Source organism: Phyllobates terribilis, unplaced genomic scaffold (genome assembly GCF_046119375.1).
Source record: "Phyllobates terribilis strain yellow unplaced genomic scaffold, ASM4611937v1 Scaffold_499__1_contigs__length_1316695, whole genome shotgun sequence".
NCBI classification, from domain to species: Eukaryota; Metazoa; Chordata; class Amphibia; order Anura; family Dendrobatidae; genus Phyllobates; species Phyllobates terribilis.
Window position 1 is genome coordinate 367,933 of NW_027363259.1, and position 18,032 is coordinate 385,964.

The 18,032-nt window shown below is 44.7% G+C and overlaps 10 non-coding genes across 10 annotated transcripts; all 10 read left to right on the forward strand.

Moving 5' to 3' along the window:
- Positions 1-874: 874 nt before the first annotated feature.
- Positions 875-1,065, forward strand: LOC141230153 (U2 spliceosomal RNA). The gene has a single exon (XR_012296709.1). It is a non-coding gene; the product is annotated as a U2 spliceosomal RNA (small nuclear RNA).
- Positions 1,066-2,180: 1,115 nt separating this feature from the next.
- Positions 2,181-2,371, forward strand: LOC141230543 (U2 spliceosomal RNA). The gene has a single exon (XR_012297002.1). It is a non-coding gene; the product is annotated as a U2 spliceosomal RNA (small nuclear RNA).
- Positions 2,372-3,486: 1,115 nt separating this feature from the next.
- On the forward strand, positions 3,487-3,677 carry LOC141230154 (U2 spliceosomal RNA). Its single transcript, XR_012296710.1, has one exon. It is a non-coding gene; the product is annotated as a U2 spliceosomal RNA (small nuclear RNA).
- A 1,116-nt stretch (positions 3,678-4,793) lies between these two features.
- Positions 4,794-4,984, forward strand: LOC141230928 (U2 spliceosomal RNA). The gene has a single exon (XR_012297375.1). It is a non-coding gene; the product is annotated as a U2 spliceosomal RNA (small nuclear RNA).
- A 1,115-nt stretch (positions 4,985-6,099) lies between these two features.
- LOC141230544 (U2 spliceosomal RNA) lies at positions 6,100-6,290 on the forward strand. Its single transcript, XR_012297003.1, has one exon. It is a non-coding gene; the product is annotated as a U2 spliceosomal RNA (small nuclear RNA).
- Positions 6,291-7,405: 1,115 nt separating this feature from the next.
- On the forward strand, positions 7,406-7,596 carry LOC141230546 (U2 spliceosomal RNA). The gene has a single exon (XR_012297005.1). It is a non-coding gene; the product is annotated as a U2 spliceosomal RNA (small nuclear RNA).
- A 1,115-nt stretch (positions 7,597-8,711) lies between these two features.
- Positions 8,712-8,902, forward strand: LOC141230547 (U2 spliceosomal RNA). Its single transcript, XR_012297006.1, has one exon. It is a non-coding gene; the product is annotated as a U2 spliceosomal RNA (small nuclear RNA).
- A 1,115-nt stretch (positions 8,903-10,017) lies between these two features.
- Positions 10,018-10,208, forward strand: LOC141230548 (U2 spliceosomal RNA). The gene has a single exon (XR_012297007.1). It is a non-coding gene; the product is annotated as a U2 spliceosomal RNA (small nuclear RNA).
- A 1,115-nt stretch (positions 10,209-11,323) lies between these two features.
- On the forward strand, positions 11,324-11,514 carry LOC141230549 (U2 spliceosomal RNA). Its single transcript, XR_012297008.1, has one exon. It is a non-coding gene; the product is annotated as a U2 spliceosomal RNA (small nuclear RNA).
- Positions 11,515-12,629: 1,115 nt separating this feature from the next.
- On the forward strand, positions 12,630-12,820 carry LOC141230476 (U2 spliceosomal RNA). Its single transcript, XR_012296937.1, has one exon. It is a non-coding gene; the product is annotated as a U2 spliceosomal RNA (small nuclear RNA).
- Positions 12,821-18,032: the final 5,212 nt, after the last annotated feature.

Consider the following 18,032-nt stretch of genomic DNA (forward strand, 5'->3'; position numbering starts at 1 on the left):
CTTTTGGATAAACAGACATATTAGGCAAGCATTTTGGAGCTTTCACCTAAATAACTACAGGTGGTGAGATAAGCTGCACAATATAATTGACCTTTCAGTATATTGTTGCACACACACCATCTATTTAGCAAATGCCCTTGTTATCAACAGCAGCCTTTTAAACTCACCTGAGCTAACAGGTATGTGCGCTGGTTACTCTGCTGCGCTTAAAATTTCTTTTTTGGTTTGCTACAATGCCTTTTCTGAAACGTTGTCTCCTTCTGCTGGAACACTGACTTCTTTCATTTAATGCCTGCAGACTATAAAAGAGAACCCAACCCAAAAAGTTTGGTTGATTAGTCTGTGGCATTCTGTTAAACTGTTGCTTATGGCGGTCTCTGTGAGCTTCTCAGCGACATTCAGCCAGCCAGGTATCCTGCCTGCAGTAGATGGAATGTGGCAATGGAACGCTGGCTGCGCGTGTCATAATAGGCTCTGAGCCTTTATATACCTGTGCACAGCAGCAGCCACCTTCAGTCTGCTGCTGGACAGCCAGCAGCAGCAGCAGCAGGAGAGGTATGTAATCAGGAGCCCTCCTGCTAAGGGTAGACAGCTGCTCGTTCCACCCCACCACCCGCCTTAATTGGTTCTCCTCCCTTCCAACGGTGTTGAGGCGGGTGGGAACAGCAGGGGGTGAAGGTGCTGTGTTTAAAGAGGTGGAGTTATGCAGATCTAAAACGCGTGGATTGCAGCAGCAGCAAGCCGAAAAGTGCAGGCATGTAAGGGATCTAGAGGTTGACAACATGTCTTCTTAACGGGAGTCCAGGAGCTCATCTCCACAAATGGACTTTTTAGGATCCTTGGGTGGCTCCGTAGTTTGAAACCAATTCTGGTTATCGCTTCTGGGCCTTTTGGCTAAGATCAAGTGTAGTATCTGTTCTTATCAGTTTAATATCTGATACGTCCCCTATCTGGGGACCATATATTAAATGGATTTTTAGAACAGGGAGATGGAAAAAGAGCTTGCTCTGTCCACTCCACGCATTGACCTGGTATTGCAGTATCTCCAGGACCGGTGCACCCCTTCTTTAATGCAGTTTCTAAAATCAGAAAGAATTGAATTCAATGTTTTTTGTTCATTTTGCTTGTTTGTCGGATTTTGGGATGGACTCTTTGGCTCTGCTTTTCTTCTCCTCATTGGATTTTTCATGTTCAAAGTTGCAGAAGCCAGATTACAAGCTCATTTTGGTTCAACTTCAGCAACTGTGCATTGCATTGCCATGTAATGTGATGCAATGCTATCTTTCTAGCTCTCCCTTTTTACTTCCTTTTGGATAAACAGACATATTAGGCAAGCATTTTGGAGCTTTCACCTAAATAACTACAGGTGGTGAGATAAGCTGCACAATATAATTGACCTTTCAGTATATTGTTGCACACACACCATCTATTTAGCAAATGCCCTTGTTATCAACAGCAGCCTTTTAAACTCACCTGAGCTAACAGGTATGTGCGCTGGTTACTCTGCTGCGCTTAAAATTTCTTTTTTGGTTTGCTACAATGCCTTTTCTGAAACGTTGTCTCCTTCTGCTGGAACACTGACTTCTTTCATTTAATGCCTGCAGACTATAAAAGAGAACCCAACCCAAAAAGTTTGGTTGATTAGTCTGTGGCATTCTGTTAAACTGTTGCTTATGGCGGTCTCTGTGAGCTTCTCAGCGACATTCAGCCAGCCAGGTATCCTGCCTGCAGTAGATGGAATGTGGCAATGGAACGCTGGCTGCGCGTGTCATAATAGGCTCTGAGCCTTTATATACCTGTGCACAGCAGCAGCCACCTTCAGTCTGCTGCTGGACAGCCAGCAGCAGCAGCAGCAGGAGAGGTATGTAATCAGGAGCCCTCCTGCTAAGGGTAGACAGCTGCTCGTTCCACCCCACCCCCCGCCTTAATTGGTTCTCCTCCCTTCCAACGGTGTTGAGGCGGGTGGGAACAGCAGGGGGTGAAGGTGCTGTGTTTAAAGAGGTGGAGTTATGCAGATCTAAAACGCGTGGATTGCAGCAGCAGCAAGCCGAAAAGTGCAGGCATGTAAGGGATCTAGAGGTTGACAACATGTCTTCTTAACGGGAGTCCAGGAGCTCATCTCCACAAATGGACTTTTTAGGATCCTTGGGTGGCTCCGTAGTTTGAAACCAATTCTGGTTATCGCTTCTCGGCCTTTTGGCTAAGATCAAGTGTAGTATCTGTTCTTATCAGTTTAATATCTGATACGTCCCCTATCTGGGGACCATATATTAAATGGATTTTTAGAACAGGGAGATGGAAAAAGAGCTTGCTCTGTCCACTCCACGCATTGACCTGGTATTGCAGTATCTCCAGGACCGGTGCACCCCTTCTTTAATGCAGTTTCTAAAATCAGAAAGAATTGAATTCAATGTTTTTTGTTCATTTTGCTTGTTTGTCGGATTTTGGGATGGACTCTTTGGCTCTGCTTTTCTTCTCCTCATTGGATTTTTCATGTTCAAAGTTGCAGAAGCCAGATTACAAGCTCATTTTGGTTCAACTTCAGCAACTGTGCATTGCATTGCCATGTAATGTGATGCAATGCTATCTTTCTAGCTCTCCCTTTTTACTTCCTTTTGGATAAACAGACATATTAGGCAAGCATTTTGGAGCTTTCACCTAAATAACTACAGGTGGTGAGATAAGCTGCACAATATAATTGACCTTTCAGTATATTGTTGCACACACACCATCTATTTAGCAAATGCCCTTGTTATCAACAGCAGCCTTTTAAACTCACCTGAGCTAACAGGTATGTGCGCTGGTTACTCTGCTGCGCTTAAAATTTCTTTTTTGGTTTGCTACAATGCCTTTTCTGAAACGTTGTCTCCTTCTGCTGGAACACTGACTTCTTTCATTTAATGCCTGCAGACTATAAAAGAGAACCCAACCCAAAAAGTTTGGTTGATTAGTCTGTGGCATTCTGTTAAACTGTTGCTTATGGCGGTCTCTGTGAGCTTCTCAGCGACATTCAGCCAGCCAGGTATCCTGCCTGCAGTAGATGGAATGTGGCAATGGAACGCTGGCTGCGCGTGTCATAATAGGCTCTGAGCCTTTATATACCTGTGCACAGCAGCAGCCACCTTCAGTCTGCTGCTGGACAGCCAGCAGCAGCAGCAGCAGGAGAGGTATGTAATCAGGAGCCCTCCTGCTAAGGGTAGACAGCTGCTCGTTCCACCCCACCCCCCGCCTTAATTGGTTCTCCTCCCTTCCAACGGTGTTGAGGCGGGTGGGAACAGCAGGGGGTGAAGGTGCTGTGTTTAAAGAGGTGGAGTTATGCAGATCTAAAACGCGTGGATTGCAGCAGCAGCAAGCCGAAAAGTGCAGGCATGTAAGGGATCTAGAGGTTGACAACATGTCTTCTTAACGGGAGTCCAGGAGCTCATCTCCACAAATGGACTTTTTAGGATCCTTGGGTGGCTCCGTAGTTTGAAACCAATTCTGGTTATCGCTTCTGGGCCTTTTGGCTAAGATCAAGTGTAGTATCTGTTCTTATCAGTTTAATATCTGATACGTCCCCTATCTGGGGACCATATATTAAATGGATTTTTAGAACAGGGAGATGGAAAAAGAGCTTGCTCTGTCCACTCCACGCATTGACCTGGTATTGCAGTATCTCCAGGACCGGTGCACCCCTTCTTTAATGCAGTTTCTAAAATCAGAAAGAATTGAATTCAATGTTTTTTTGTTCATTTTGCTTGTTTGTCGGATTTTGGGATGGACTCTTTGGCTCTGCTTTTCTTCTCCTCATTGGATTTTTCATGTTCAAAGTTGCAGAAGCCAGATTACAAGCTCATTTTGGTTCAACTTCAGCAACTGTGCATTGCATTGCCATGTAATGTGATGCAATGCTATCTTTCTAGCTCTCCCTTTTTACTTCCTTTTGGATAAACAGACATATTAGGCAAGCATTTTGGAGCTTTCACCTAAATAACTACAGGTGGTGAGATAAGCTGCACAATATAATTGACCTTTCAGTATATTGTTGCACACACACCATCTATTTAGCAAATGCCCTTGTTATCAACAGCAGCCTTTTAAACTCACCTGAGCTAACAGGTATGTGCGCTGGTTACTCTGCTGCGCTTAAAATTTCTTTTTTGGTTTGCTACAATGCCTTTTCTGAAACGTTGTCTCCTTCTGCTGGAACACTGACTTCTTTCATTTAATGCCTGCAGACTATAAAAGAGAACCCAACCCAAAAAGTTTGGTTGATTAGTCTGTGGCATTCTGTTAAACTGTTGCTTATGGCGGTCTCTGTGAGCTTCTCAGCGACATTCAGCCAGCCAGGTATCCTGCCTGCAGTAGATGGAATGTGGCAATGGAACGCTGGCTGCGCATGTCATAATAGGCTCTGAGCCTTTATATACCTGTGCACAGCAGCAGCCACCTTCAGTCTGCTGCTGGACAGCCAGCAGCAGCAGCAGCAGGAGAGGTATGTAATCAGGAGCCCTCCTGCTAAGGGTAGACAGCTGCTCGTTCCACCCCACCCCCCGCCTTAATTGGTTCTCCTCCCTTCCAACGGTGTTGAGGCGGGTGGGAACAGCAGGGGGTGAAGGTGCTGTGTTTAAAGAGGTGGAGTTATGCAGATCTAAAACGCGTGGATTGCAGCAGCAGCAAGCCGAAAAGTGCAGGCATGTAAGGGATCTAGAGGTTGACAACATGTCTTCTTAACGGGAGTCCAGGAGCTCATCTCCACAAATGGACTTTTTAGGATCCTTGGGTGGCTCCGTAGTTTGAAACCAATTCTGGTTATCGCTTCTCGGCCTTTTGGCTAAGATCAAGTGTAGTATCTGTTCTTATCAGTTTAATATCTGATACGTCCCCTATCTGGGGACCATATATTAAATGGATTTTTAGAACAGGGAGATGGAAAAAGAGCTTGCTCTGTCCACTCCACGCATTGACCTGGTATTGCAGTATCTCCAGGACCGGTGCAACCCTTCTTTAATGCAGTTTCTAAAATCAGAAAGAATTGAATTCAATGTTTTTTGTTCATTTTGCTTGTTTGTCGGATTTTGGGATGGACTCTTTGGCTCTGCTTTTCTTCTCCTCATTGGATTTTTCATGTTCAAAGTTGCAGAAGCCAGATTACAAGCTCATTTTGGTTCAACTTCAGCAACTGTGCATTGCATTGCCATGTAATGTGATGCAATGCTATCTTTCTAGCTCTCCCTTTTTACTTCCTTTTGGATAAACAGACATATTAGGCAAGCATTTTGGAGCTTTCACCTAAATAACTACAGGTGGTGAGATAAGCTGCACAATATAATTGACCTTTCAGTATATTGTTGCACACACACCATCTATTTAGCAAATGCCCTTGTTATCAACAGCAGCCTTTTAAACTCACCTGAGCTAACAGGTATGTGCGCTGGTTACTCTGCTGCGCTTAAAATTTCTTTTTTGGTTTGCTACAATGCCTTTTCTGAAACGTTGTCTCCTTCTGCTGGAACACTGACTTCTTTCATTTAATGCCTGCAGACTATAAAAGAGAACCCAACCCAAAAAGTTTGGTTGATTAGTCTGTGGCATTCTGTTAAACTGTTGCTTATGGCGGTCTCTGTGAGCTTCTCAGCGACATTCAGCCAGCCAGGTATCCTGCCTGCAGTAGATGGAATGTGGCAATGGAACGCTGGCTGCGCGTGTCATAATAGGCTCTGAGCCTTTATATACCTGTGCACAGCAGCAGCCACCTTCAGTCTGCTGCTGGACAGCCAGCAGCAGCAGCAGCAGGAGAGGTATGTAATCAGGAGCCCTCCTGCTAAGGGTAGACAGCTGCTCGTTCCACCCCACCCCCCGCCTTAATTGGTTCTCCTCCCTTCCAACGGTGTTGAGGCGGGTGGGAACAGCAGGGGGTGAAGGTGCTGTGTTTAAAGAGGTGGAGTTATGCAGATCTAAAACGCGTGGATTGCAGCAGCAGCAAGCCGAAAAGTGCAGGCATGTAAGGGATCTAGAGGTTGACAACATGTCTTCTTAACGGGAGTCCAGGAGCTCATCTCCACAAATGGACTTTTTAGGATCCTTGGGTGGCTCCGTAGTTTGAAACCAATTCTGGTTATCGCTTCTCGGCCTTTTGGCTAAGATCAAGTGTAGTATCTGTTCTTATCAGTTTAATATCTGATACGTCCCCTATCTGGGGACCATATATTAAATGGATTTTTAGAACAGGGAGATGGAAAAAGAGCTTGCTCTGTCCACTCCACGCATTGACCTGGTATTGCAGTATCTCCAGGACCGGTGCACCCCTTCTTTAATGCAGTTTCTAAAATCAGAAAGAATTGAATTCAATGTTTTTTGTTCATTTTGCTTGTTTGTCGGATTTTGGGATGGACTCTTTGGCTCTGCTTTTCTTCTCCTCATTGGATTTTTCATGTTCAAAGTTGCAGAAGCCAGATTACAAGCTCATTTTGGTTCAACTTCAGCAACTGTGCATTGCATTGCCATGTAATGTGATGCAATGCTATCTTTCTAGCTCTCCCTTTTTACTTCCTTTTGGATAAACAGACATATTAGGCAAGCATTTTGGAGCTTTCACCTAAATAACTACAGGTGGTGAGATAAGCTGCACAATATAATTGACCTTTCAGTATATTGTTGCACACACACCATCTATTTAGCAAATGCCCTTGTTATCAACAGCAGCCTTTTAAACTCACCTGAGCTAACAGGTATGTGCGCTGGTTACTCTGCTGCGCTTAAAATTTCTTTTTTGGTTTGCTACAATGCCTTTTCTGAAACGTTGTCTCCTTCTGCTGGAACACTGACTTCTTTCATTTAATGCCTGCAGACTATAAAAGAGAACCCAACCCAAAAAGTTTGGTTGATTAGTCTGTGGCATTCTGTTAAACTGTTGCTTATGGCGGTCTCTGTGAGCTTCTCAGCGACATTCAGCCAGCCAGGTATCCTGCCTGCAGTAGATGGAATGTGGCAATGGAACGCTGGCTGCGCGTGTCATAATAGGCTCTGAGCCTTTATATACCTGTGCACAGCAGCAGCCACCTTCAGTCTGCTGCTGGACAGCCAGCAGCAGCAGCAGCAGGAGAGGTATGTAATCAGGAGCCCTCCTGCTAAGGGTAGACAGCTGCTCGTTCCACCCCACCCCCCGCCTTAATTGGTTCTCCTCCCTTCCAACGGTGTTGAGGCGGGTGGGAACAGTAGGGGGTGAAGGTGCTGTGTTTAAAGAGGTGGAGTTATGCAGATCTAAAACGCGTGGATTGCAGCAGCAGCAAGCCGAAAAGTGCAGGCATGTAAGGGATCTAGAGGTTGACAACATGTCTTCTTAACGGGAGTCCAGGAGCTCATCTCCACAAATGGACTTTTTAGGATCCTTGGGTGGCTCCGTAGTTTGAAACCAATTCTGGTTATCGCTTCTCGGCCTTTTGGCTAAGATCAAGTGTAGTATCTGTTCTTATCAGTTTAATATCTGATACGTCCCCTATCTGGGGACCATATATTAAATGGATTTTTAGAACAGGGAGATGGAAAAAGAGCTTGCTCTGTCCACTCCACGCATTGACCTGGTATTGCAGTATCTCCAGGACCGGTGCACCCCTTCTTTAATGCAGTTTCTAAAATCAGAAAGAATTGAATTCAATGTTTTTTGTTCATTTTGCTTGTTTGTCGGATTTTGGGATGGACTCTTTGGCTCTGCTTTTCTTCTCCTCATTGGATTTTTCATGTTCAAAGTTGCAGAAGCCAGATTACAAGCTCATTTTGGTTCAACTTCAGCAACTGTGCATTGCATTGCCATGTAATGTGATGCAATGCTATCTTTCTAGCTCTCCCTTTTTACTTCCTTTTGGATAAACAGACATATTAGGCAAGCATTTTGGAGCTTTCACCTAAATAACTACAGGTGGTGAGATAAGCTGCACAATATAATTGACCTTTCAGTATATTGTTGCACACACACCATCTATTTAGCAAATGCCCTTGTTATCAACAGCAGCCTTTTAAACTCACCTGAGCTAACAGGTATGTGCGCTGGTTACTCTGCTGCGCTTAAAATTTCTTTTTTGGTTTGCTACAATGCCTTTTCTGAAACGTTGTCTCCTTCTGCTGGAACACTGACTTCTTTCATTTAATGCCTGCAGACTATAAAAGAGAACCCAACCCAAAAAGTTTGGTTGATTAGTCTGTGGCATTCTGTTAAACTGTTGCTTATGGCGGTCTCTGTGAGCTTCTCAGCGACATTCAGCCAGCCAGGTATCCTGCCTGCAGTAGATGGAATGTGGCAATGGAACGCTGGCTGCGCGTGTCATAATAGGCTCTGAGCCTTTATATACCTGTGCACAGCAGCAGCCACCTTCAGTCTGCTGCTGGACAGCCAGCAGCAGCAGCAGCAGGAGAGGTATGTAATCAGGAGCCCTCCTGCTAAGGGTAGACAGCTGCTCGTTCCACCCCACCCCCTGCCTTAATTGGTTCTCCTCCCTTCCAACGGTGTTGAGGCGGGTGGGAACAGCAGTGGGTGAAGGTGCTGTGTTTAAAGAGGTGGAGTTATGCAGATCTAAAACGCGTGGATTGCAGCAGCAGCAAGCCGAAAAGTGCAGGCATGTAAGGGATCTAGAGGTTGACAACATGTCTTCTTAACGGGAGTCCAGGAGCTCATCTCCACAAATGGACTTTTTAGGATCCTTGGGTGGCTCCGTAGTTTGAAACCAATTCTGGTTATCGCTTCTCGGCCTTTTGGCTAAGATCAAGTGTAGTATCTGTTCTTATCAGTTTAATATCTGATACGTCCCCTATCTGGGGACCATATATTAAATGGATTTTTAGAACAGGGAGATGGAAAAAGAGCTTGCTCTGTCCACTCCACGCATTGACCTGGTATTGCAGTATCTCCAGGACCGGTGCACCCCTTCTTTAATGCAGTTTCTAAAATCAGAAAGAATTGAATTCAATGTTTTTTGTTCATTTTGCTTGTTTGTCGGATTTTGGGATGGACTCTTTGGCTCTGCTTTTCTTCTCCTCATTGGATTTTTCATGTTCAAAGTTGCAGAAGCCAGATTACAAGCTCATTTTGGTTCAACTTCAGCAACTGTGCATTGCATTGCCATGTAATGTGATGCAATGCTATCTTTCTAGCTCTCCCTTTTTACTTCCTTTTGGATAAACAGACATATTAGGCAAGCATTTTGGAGCTTTCACCTAAATAACTACAGGTGGTGAGATAAGCTGCACAATATAATTGACCTTTCAGTATATTGTTGCACACACACCATCTATTTAGCAAATGCCCTTGTTATCAACAGCAGCCTTTTAAACTCACCTGAGCTAACAGGTATGTGCGCTGGTTACTCTGCTGCGCTTAAAATTTCTTTTTTGGTTTGCTACAATGCCTTTTCTGAAACGTTGTCTCCTTCTGCTGGAACACTGACTTCTTTCATTTAATGCCTGCAGACTATAAAAGAGAACCCAACCCAAAAAGTTTGGTTGATTAGTCTGTGGCATTCTGTTAAACTGTTGCTTATGGCGGTCTCTGTGAGCTTCTCAGCGACATTCAGCCAGCCAGGTATCCTGCCTGCAGTAGATGGAATGTGGCAATGGAACGCTGGCTGCGCGTGTCATAATAGGCTCTGAGCCTTTATATACCTGTGCACAGCAGCAGCCACCTTCAGTCTGCTGCTGGACAGCCAGCAGCAGCAGCAGCAGGAGAGGTATGTAATCAGGAGCCCTCCTGCTAAGGGTAGACAGCTGCTCGTTCCACCCCACCCCCCGCCTTAATTGGTTCTCCTCCCTTCCAACGGTGTTGAGGCGGGTGGGAACAGCAGGGGGTGAAGGTGCTGTGTTTAAAGAGGTGGAGTTATGCAGATCTAAAACGCGTGGATTGCAGCAGCAGCAAGCCAAAAAGTGCAGGCATGTAAGGGATCTAGAGGTTGACAACATGTCTTCTTAACGGGAGTCCAGGAGCTCATCTCCACAAATGGACTTTTTAGGATCCTTGGGTGGCTCCGTAGTTTGAAACCAATTCTGGTTATCGCTTCTCGGCCTTTTGGCTAAGATCAAGTGTAGTATCTGTTCTTATCAGTTTAATATCTGATACGTCCCCTATCTGGGGACCATATATTAAATGGATTTTTAGAACAGGGAGATGGAAAAAGAGCTTGCTCTGTCCACTCCACGCATTGACCTGGTATTGCAGTATCTCCAGGACCGGTGCACCCCTTCTTTAATGCAGTTTCTAAAATCAGAAAGAATTGAATTCAATGTTTTTTGTTCATTTTGCTTGTTTGTCGGATTTTGGGATGGACTCTTTGGCTCTGCTTTTCTTCTCCTCATTGGATTTTTCATATTCAAAGTTGCAGAAGCCAGATTACAAGCTCATTTTGGTTCAACTTCAGCAACTGTGCATTGCATTGCCATGTAATGTGATGCAATGCTATCTTTCTAGCTCTCCCTTTTTACTTCCTTTTGGATAAACAGACATATTAGGCAAGCATTTTGGAGCTTTCACCTAAATAACTACAGGTGGTGAGATAAGCTGCACAATATAATTGACCTTTCAGTATATTGTTGCACACACACCATCTATTTAGCAAATGCCCTTGTTATCAACAGCAGCCTTTTAAACTCACCTGAGCTAACAGGTATGTGCGCTGGTTACTCTGCTGCGCTTAAAATTTCTTTTTTGGTTTGCTACAATGCCTTTTCTGAAACGTTGTCTCCTTCTGCTGGAACACTGACTTCTTTCATTTAATGCCTGCAGACTATAAAAGAGAACCCAACCCAAAAAGTTTGGTTGATTAGTCTGTGGCATTCTGTTAAACTGTTGCTTATGGCGGTCTCTGTGAGCTTCTCAGCGACATTCAGCCAGCCAGGTATCCTGCCTGCAGTAGATGGAATGTGGCAATGGAACGCTGGCTGCGCGTGTCATAATAGGCTCTGAGCCTTTATATACCTGTGCACAGCAGCAGCCACCTTCAGTCTGCTGCTGGACAGCCAGCAGCAGCAGCAGCAGGAGAGGTATGTAATCAGGAGCCCTCCTGCTAAGGGTAGACAGCTGCTCGTTCCACCCCACCCCCCGCCTTAATTGGTTCTCCTCCCTTCCAACGGTGTTGAGGCGGGTGGGAACAGCAGGGGGTGAAGGTGCTGTGTTTAAAGAGGTGGAGTTATGCAGATCTAAAACGCGTGGATTGCAGCAGCAGCAAGCCGAAAAGTGCAGGCATGTAAGGGATCTAGAGGTTGACAACATGTCTTCTTAACGGGAGTCCAGGAGCTCATCTCCACAAATGGACTTTTTAGGATCCTTGGGTGGCTCCGTAGTTTGAAACCAATTCTGGTTATCGCTTCTCGGCCTTTTGGCTAAGATCAAGTGTAGTATCTGTTCTTATCAGTTTAATATCTGATACGTCCCCTATCTGGGGACCATATATTAAATGGATTTTTAGAACAGGGAGATGGAAAAAGAGCTTGCTCTGTCCACTCCACGCATTGACCTGGTATTGCAGTATCTCCAGGACCGGTGCACCCCTTCTTTAATGCAGTTTCTAAAATCAGAAAGAATTGAATTCAATGTTTTTTGTTCATTTTGCTTGTTTGTCGGATTTTGGGATGGACTCTTTGGCTCTGCTTTTCTTCTCCTCATTGGATTTTTCATGTTCAAAGTTGCAGAAGCCAGATTACAAGCTCATTTTGGTTCAACTTCAGCAACTGTGCATTGCATTGCCATGTAATGTGATGCAATGCTATCTTTCTAGCTCTCCCTTTTTACTTCCTTTTGGATAAACAGACATATTAGGCAAGCATTTTGGAGCTTTCACCTAAATAACTACAGGTGGTGAGATAAGCTGCACAATATAATTGACCTTTCAGTATATTGTTGCACACACACCATCTATTTAGCAAATGCCCTTGTTATCAACAGCAGCCTTTTAAACTCACCTGAGCTAACAGGTATGTGCGCTGGTTACTCTGCTGCGCTTAAAATTTCTTTTTTGGTTTGCTACAATGCCTTTTCTGAAACGTTGTCTCCTTCTGCTGGAACACTGACTTCTTTCATTTAATGCCTGCAGACTATAAAAGAGAACCCAACCCAAAAAGTTTGGTTGATTAGTCTGTGGCATTCTGTTAAACTGTTGCTTATGGCGGTCTCTGTGAGCTTCTCAGCGACATTCAGCCAGCCAGGTATCCTGCCTGCAGTAGATGGAATGTGGCAATGGAACGCTGGCTGCGCGTGTCATAATAGGCTCTGAGCCTTTATATACCTGTGCACAGCAGCAGCCACCTTCAGTCTGCTGCTGGACAGCCAGCAGCAGCAGCAGCAGGAGAGGTATGTAATCAGGAGCCCTCCTGCTAAGGGTAGACAGCTGCTCGTTCCACCCCACCCCCTGCCTTAATTGGTTCTCCTCCCTTCCAACGGTGTTGAGGCGGGTGGGAACAGCAGGGGGTGAAGGTGCTGTGTTTAAAGAGGTGGAGTTATGCAGATCTAAAACGCGTGGATTGCAGCAGCAGCAAGCCAAAAAGTGCAGGCATGTAAGGGATCTAGAGGTTGACAACATGTCTTCTTAACGGGAGTCCAGGAGCTCATCTCCACAAATGGACTTTTTAGGATCCTTGGGTGGCTCCGTAGTTTGAAACCAATTCTGGTTATCGCTTCTCGGCCTTTTGGCTAAGATCAAGTGTAGTATCTGTTCTTATCAGTTTAATATCTGATACGTCCCCTATTTGGGGACCATATATTAAATGGATTTTTAGAACAGGGAGATGGAAAAAGAGCTTGCTCTGTCCACTCCACGCATTGACCTGGTATTGCAGTATCTCCAGGACCGGTGCACCCCTTCTTTAATGCAGTTTCTAAAATCAGAAAGAATTGAATTCAATGTTTTTTGTTCATTTTGCTTGTTTGTCGGATTTTGGGATGGACTCTTTGGCTCTGCTTTTCTTCTCCTCATTGGATTTTTCATATTCAAAGTTGCAGAAGCCAGATTACAAGCTCATTTTGGTTCAACTTCAGCAACTGTGCATTGCATTGCCATGTAATGTGATGCAATGCTATCTTTCTAGCTCTCCCTTTTTACTTCCTTTTGGATAAACAGACATATTAGGCAAGCATTTTGGAGCTTTCACCTAAATAACTACAGGTGGTGAGATAAGCTGCACAATATAATTGACCTTTCAGTATATTGTTGCACACACACCATCTATTTAGCAAATGCCCTTGTTATCAACAGCAGCCTTTTAAACTCACCTGAGCTAACAGGTATGTGCGCTGGTTACTCTGCTGCGCTTAAAATTTCTTTTTTGGTTTGCTACAATGCCTTTTCTGAAACGTTGTCTCCTTCTGCTGGAACACTGACTTCTTTCATTTAATGCCTGCAGACTATAAAAGAGAACCCAACCCAAAAAGTTTGGTTGATTAGTCTGTGGCATTCTGTTAAACTGTTGCTTATGGCGGTCTCTGTGAGCTTCTCAGCGACATTCAGCCAGCCAGGTATCCTGCCTGCAGTAGATGGAATGTGGCAATGGAACGCTGGCTGCGCGTGTCATAATAGGCTCTGAGCCTTTATATACCTGTGCACAGCAGCAGCCACCTTCAGTCTGCTGCTGGACAGCCAGCAGCAGCAGCAGCAGGAGAGGTATGTAATCAGGAGCCCTCCTGCTAAGGGTAGACAGCTGCTCGTTCCACCCCACCCCCCGCCTTAATTGGTTCTCCTCCCTTCCAACGGTGTTGAGGCGGGTGGGAACAGCAGGGGGTGAAGGTGCTGTGTTTAAAGAGGTGGAGTTATGCAGATCTAAAACGCGTGGATTGCAGCAGCAGCAAGCCGAAAAGTGCAGGCATGTAAGGGATCTAGAGGTTGACAACATGTCTTCTTAACGGGAGTCCAGGAGCTCATCTCCACAAATGGACTTTTTAGGATCCTTGGGTGGCTCCGTAGTTTGAAACCAATTCTGGTTATCGCTTCTCGGCCTTTTGGCTAAGATACCACATCTTGCCAGAAGGATTCTAAGCCAATCGTGCCCTTGGCCTTGAGGCATCGGCGGTGTAAAAGCTGTCTTAAGCCTCATGCTGCTTTAGGGGGCAGATACGCAAAGAAACCAAGAAGGCGATCGACCCTATCTACCTTTTGAAGATGGCATCAGCAGTAGCGGCCGCAGTGCGCTATGCCAGAGCTGGTGACCTTCGCATCAAGAACTCTTTCAAGATCGAAGTGGACGATGCATCCAAGGAGAAGATGACCTTGAAGTTTTTCGTGAGGAGAGTGCTGCTGGAGATCCTAGGAGTAAAGAGGGAAGACATCCTGGCCCTTCAAGATCGCCCCGGTTCCTTCACTTTGACTCTGGAGTCGGAGTATGCGTGCCAGAACCTCTTCCGCCAGATTCACCTGCACCTTTCAGATGAGGATCTTAAAGGACTCACCTTTGTCATCCTTTACTCCGGTGGAGAGAAGCCGCTCGTGGTTCAGATGAGCAACCCTCATGTTCCCTTAGTTAATATTATTTGCTTTCTTCAAAACTATTTCCCAGAACTGCGGTATTCCCACAAGGTCATGAATGAGGAAAACCTCTGGACGGGAAAGCATAAATTTTTTGTTAAATTTTGTGAAGATCCAAATGGCATTGGTGGTCAGCGTCATCCTCCGTCAAGTTTCCTGATCGGTAGGGAGCGGGGGCGCCTCTTCTACCCGGACATGCCCCTCTTCTGCCGGAAATGCATGTGTTTCGGTCACACTTATGAGAACTGCAAGGAGGAGGTGGCAATCTGTAAGAAGTGCTACAAGCATGGACATGCCACAATGGACTGTACCAATGAGATGGTGTGCAACATCTGCCGGGTCCCAGGTCACTCCTTCCGGGAGTGTCCTTTGAAGAAAAAGGCGGAAACCTATGCTGAAACGCTGGCAAAGCAACCTGCCCGTGTGCCTCCATCCGCTCCCGGGGGGCAGAGGCAACCCTCTGCTGTTCCTGCTCCTGCGGGTGCGTCTACAGCGCGGGGGCAGTCTTCTAGCTCTCCAGTACCTGCTCCACAGACCAAGCCTGCTAGTACATCAGGTGGTACGTCTGCACCTGCTGCACAGAGGAAGCCAACCAACCCTCCTGCTCCTGCTGCTAAGGGGGGTCCCACCGGTGCTCCTGTATCTACTGTGCGAACACAACCCCCTGTAGGCGGGTCCACAAGCACTTCAGTGCCTGCTGCACAGGGAAAACCTGCCAGTTCTCCTATTCCTGCTGCGCATAAGCCCACGTCTATGCAGAAACCTCCAGCTGAGAAACCTGTCCGTCCTGAGAGGAGGGAAGCTTCATCTAAGGACTGGGCTGCTGATTCTGATCCGGGTGATATGGTGGTGGAGGGGAGTCCCTCTGCTGAAATCGGGACATTTAGCTCGGAGGAAGAAGCAATGGAGCTGGAAACTCGTAGGAAAAGGAAAACAGATGATAGGTCTGATGAGAATGTGGCCAGGGAGACTTCCAAGAAGTGTCCATTAAAACCAAGTCTTCTGCAATACAAGCCAATGGCTCCCGCTGCCCCTCCTGAGGAGCCAAGGCCTTCAGACCCTATAAACATTTCTTTTTCGGACTCAGAAGTGCAGAGCCCGTTAACAACGGTGGGCTTTATGTCTGATTCTGACAGTAGTGTGACCTGAACTATCCTATCATGACCTCATCAATTAAAGTAGCCTCGCTCAATGTGAGGAGTATAAGGGGCTCTACAAGAAGGGCTGCTTTGTTTTCCTACCTGTCAACAGTGGACTGTGATGTCTTTTGTTTGCAAGAATGTAACATTGACTTTGATATGAATTATGCAGATTTAAGAAAAGATTGGCCTCATGGGCCCTCTATCTGGTCCGGAGATAATGAAAATCGTTCCTCTGGCATTGGAGTGCTGTTTAGGTCGCATGACTTTAAAATCAACTCTTTTGTGGACATTTCTTCTGGACGTGCTCTTTTCTTAAATATTAGTTTTAAAGGTGTGGACTTTAGACTTTTGAACATTTATGCTTCTCCGGTGAAGGAAGAGAGACATCAGTTGTTTGAAGATGTGCAATATTACCTACCTGGTTCATCGCCTCTGATGTTCTGTGGGGATTTCAATTGTGTCTTGCCTGGTGAAGGGAGAAGCGGGAGTTCCACCGTTCCTAAAAAAGACAAAACAGAGAAACAACTAAAGGATTTGTTAACTGATTTTTTTCTTAGAGACTCCTGGAAAGAGATCCGTAGTAATGATCCCGGTTATACTTGGGAGAACTCTTCTTCTAAATCTCGTATTGATTTTATTTTCATGTCCCAATATGTGAATGTCAAATCTGTTGTCTTAATCCCAAACATTTTTTCAGATCATAAGATGTTGCTATCAGAGTTAGAATTACCTGGGCTTGTCAAGGCAAGAGGAGTTTGGAGGCTAAATACAACATTGTTACAAGATCCTAAGGTAAGAACAGATTTTAAAGCGTTTTTTAATTATTTAAGAACAAAACAACAAAAATTTTTAACTCTGCTAGAATGGTGGGAATACAGCAAGATGAAGATAAAAAGTTTTTTTATCAAGGTCAGCATAGCCAATGCAAGAGAAAAGTCCGCTTGGCATAAAAGGCTTATTACTAAATTGCAGACCTGTTATCAACTAAGAGATGTGGGACTTGAAATGGACGATTTAATTGAAGCAACAAAAAAAGAAATTAAAAAGAGTATAGAGTCGAAGGGTAAGGAAATAATTTATAACTCAAAAATTGAAGTGATGGAGAAAAATGAAAAGTGCTCAAGATTTTTTTTTAAAAAAGTAGTTGCTGCTAAGGAAATGATAACAGAATTAGAGGGTGAAACTACAACTGAAGGTATGCTCAACCAAGCTCACCAGTTTTATCAGCAGCTTTTTAATGAGAAAACTATAGACCAGTCTTTTACTGAAGATGCCCTTAATTCATTAAAAAATAGTCTGAGCCGCGAAGACCAAGAATTGTTATGCACTGAAGTCACCTTGTCGGAAGTAGATGCTGCTATCAAAAGTTTTTCCTATGGGAAAACCCCTGGTTCTGACGGTTTGCCTGTTGAATTTTATCGTGAATTTTGGAATTTTTTAAAACCCGACTTGTTTTTAGTAATCAAAGAAGCTTTTAAGTGTGATATCCTGCCTATATCTTGGAGAAGTGGTCTGGTCTCCCTGATTTTTAAAAAAGGAGCCAAATCCCATCTGGCAAACTGGAGACCAATCACACTGTTGAATGTTGATTACAAGTTGATGTCCAAAATTTTAGTGAACCGTTTTAAAAAAGTTTTATCCAAAGTTATTTATGAGGACCAGGTATGTGGGGTGCCAGGAAGAGGAGTTGCGGAGCATCTCAATACCATCCGCGATGTCATATGGTACCAGCAATCCAGGAAGCAAGACTTAGCAATTTTATCGTTGGATTTTCAAAAGGCTTTTGATCGTGTCTCTCATTGTTTTTTATGGTTGGTTTTAAAAAAAATGGGCGTCCCTGAAATTTTTATCAAGCAAGTGGCACTTTTATATAAGAACTCTTTTAGTAAAATTTTAATCAATGGATTTTTGTCTAATGAAGTGTTTTTGCATTCAGGTGTGAAGCAAGGCTGCCCTTTGTCCCCAGTGCTATTTATATGTGCAATAGAGCCTCTTTTATCTATGCTACGAGAGGATAAAGTGATTAAAGGTGTCCCTATCCCTGGAGGACATGGAAGAGATGTGAAGGTAATGGGCTACATGGATGATATTACTATTTTTTGTTCATCACCTGCCGCTCTCAGGAGAGCTATAAGAACGACCAATTTTTTTTGTGAAGCCTCAGGGTTTAAGTTAAACATTGAGAAATGTGATTGTTTTGTCCGTGGCAATTGGGCGGATGTGTCCATCCCTGATCTCCCGATGCAGTCAGAGAAGATTAAAATTCTGGGCGTGATTTTTGATCGACAGAATGATGGAATGAAGAGCTGGGATGGAGTAAGGGACAAAATACAAAAGAAGATTGACTTTTGGAAATTAAGAAAATTAACAATCGAAGGTAAAGTTTTAATTATTAAGGCCCTTCTGCTTCCTGTCA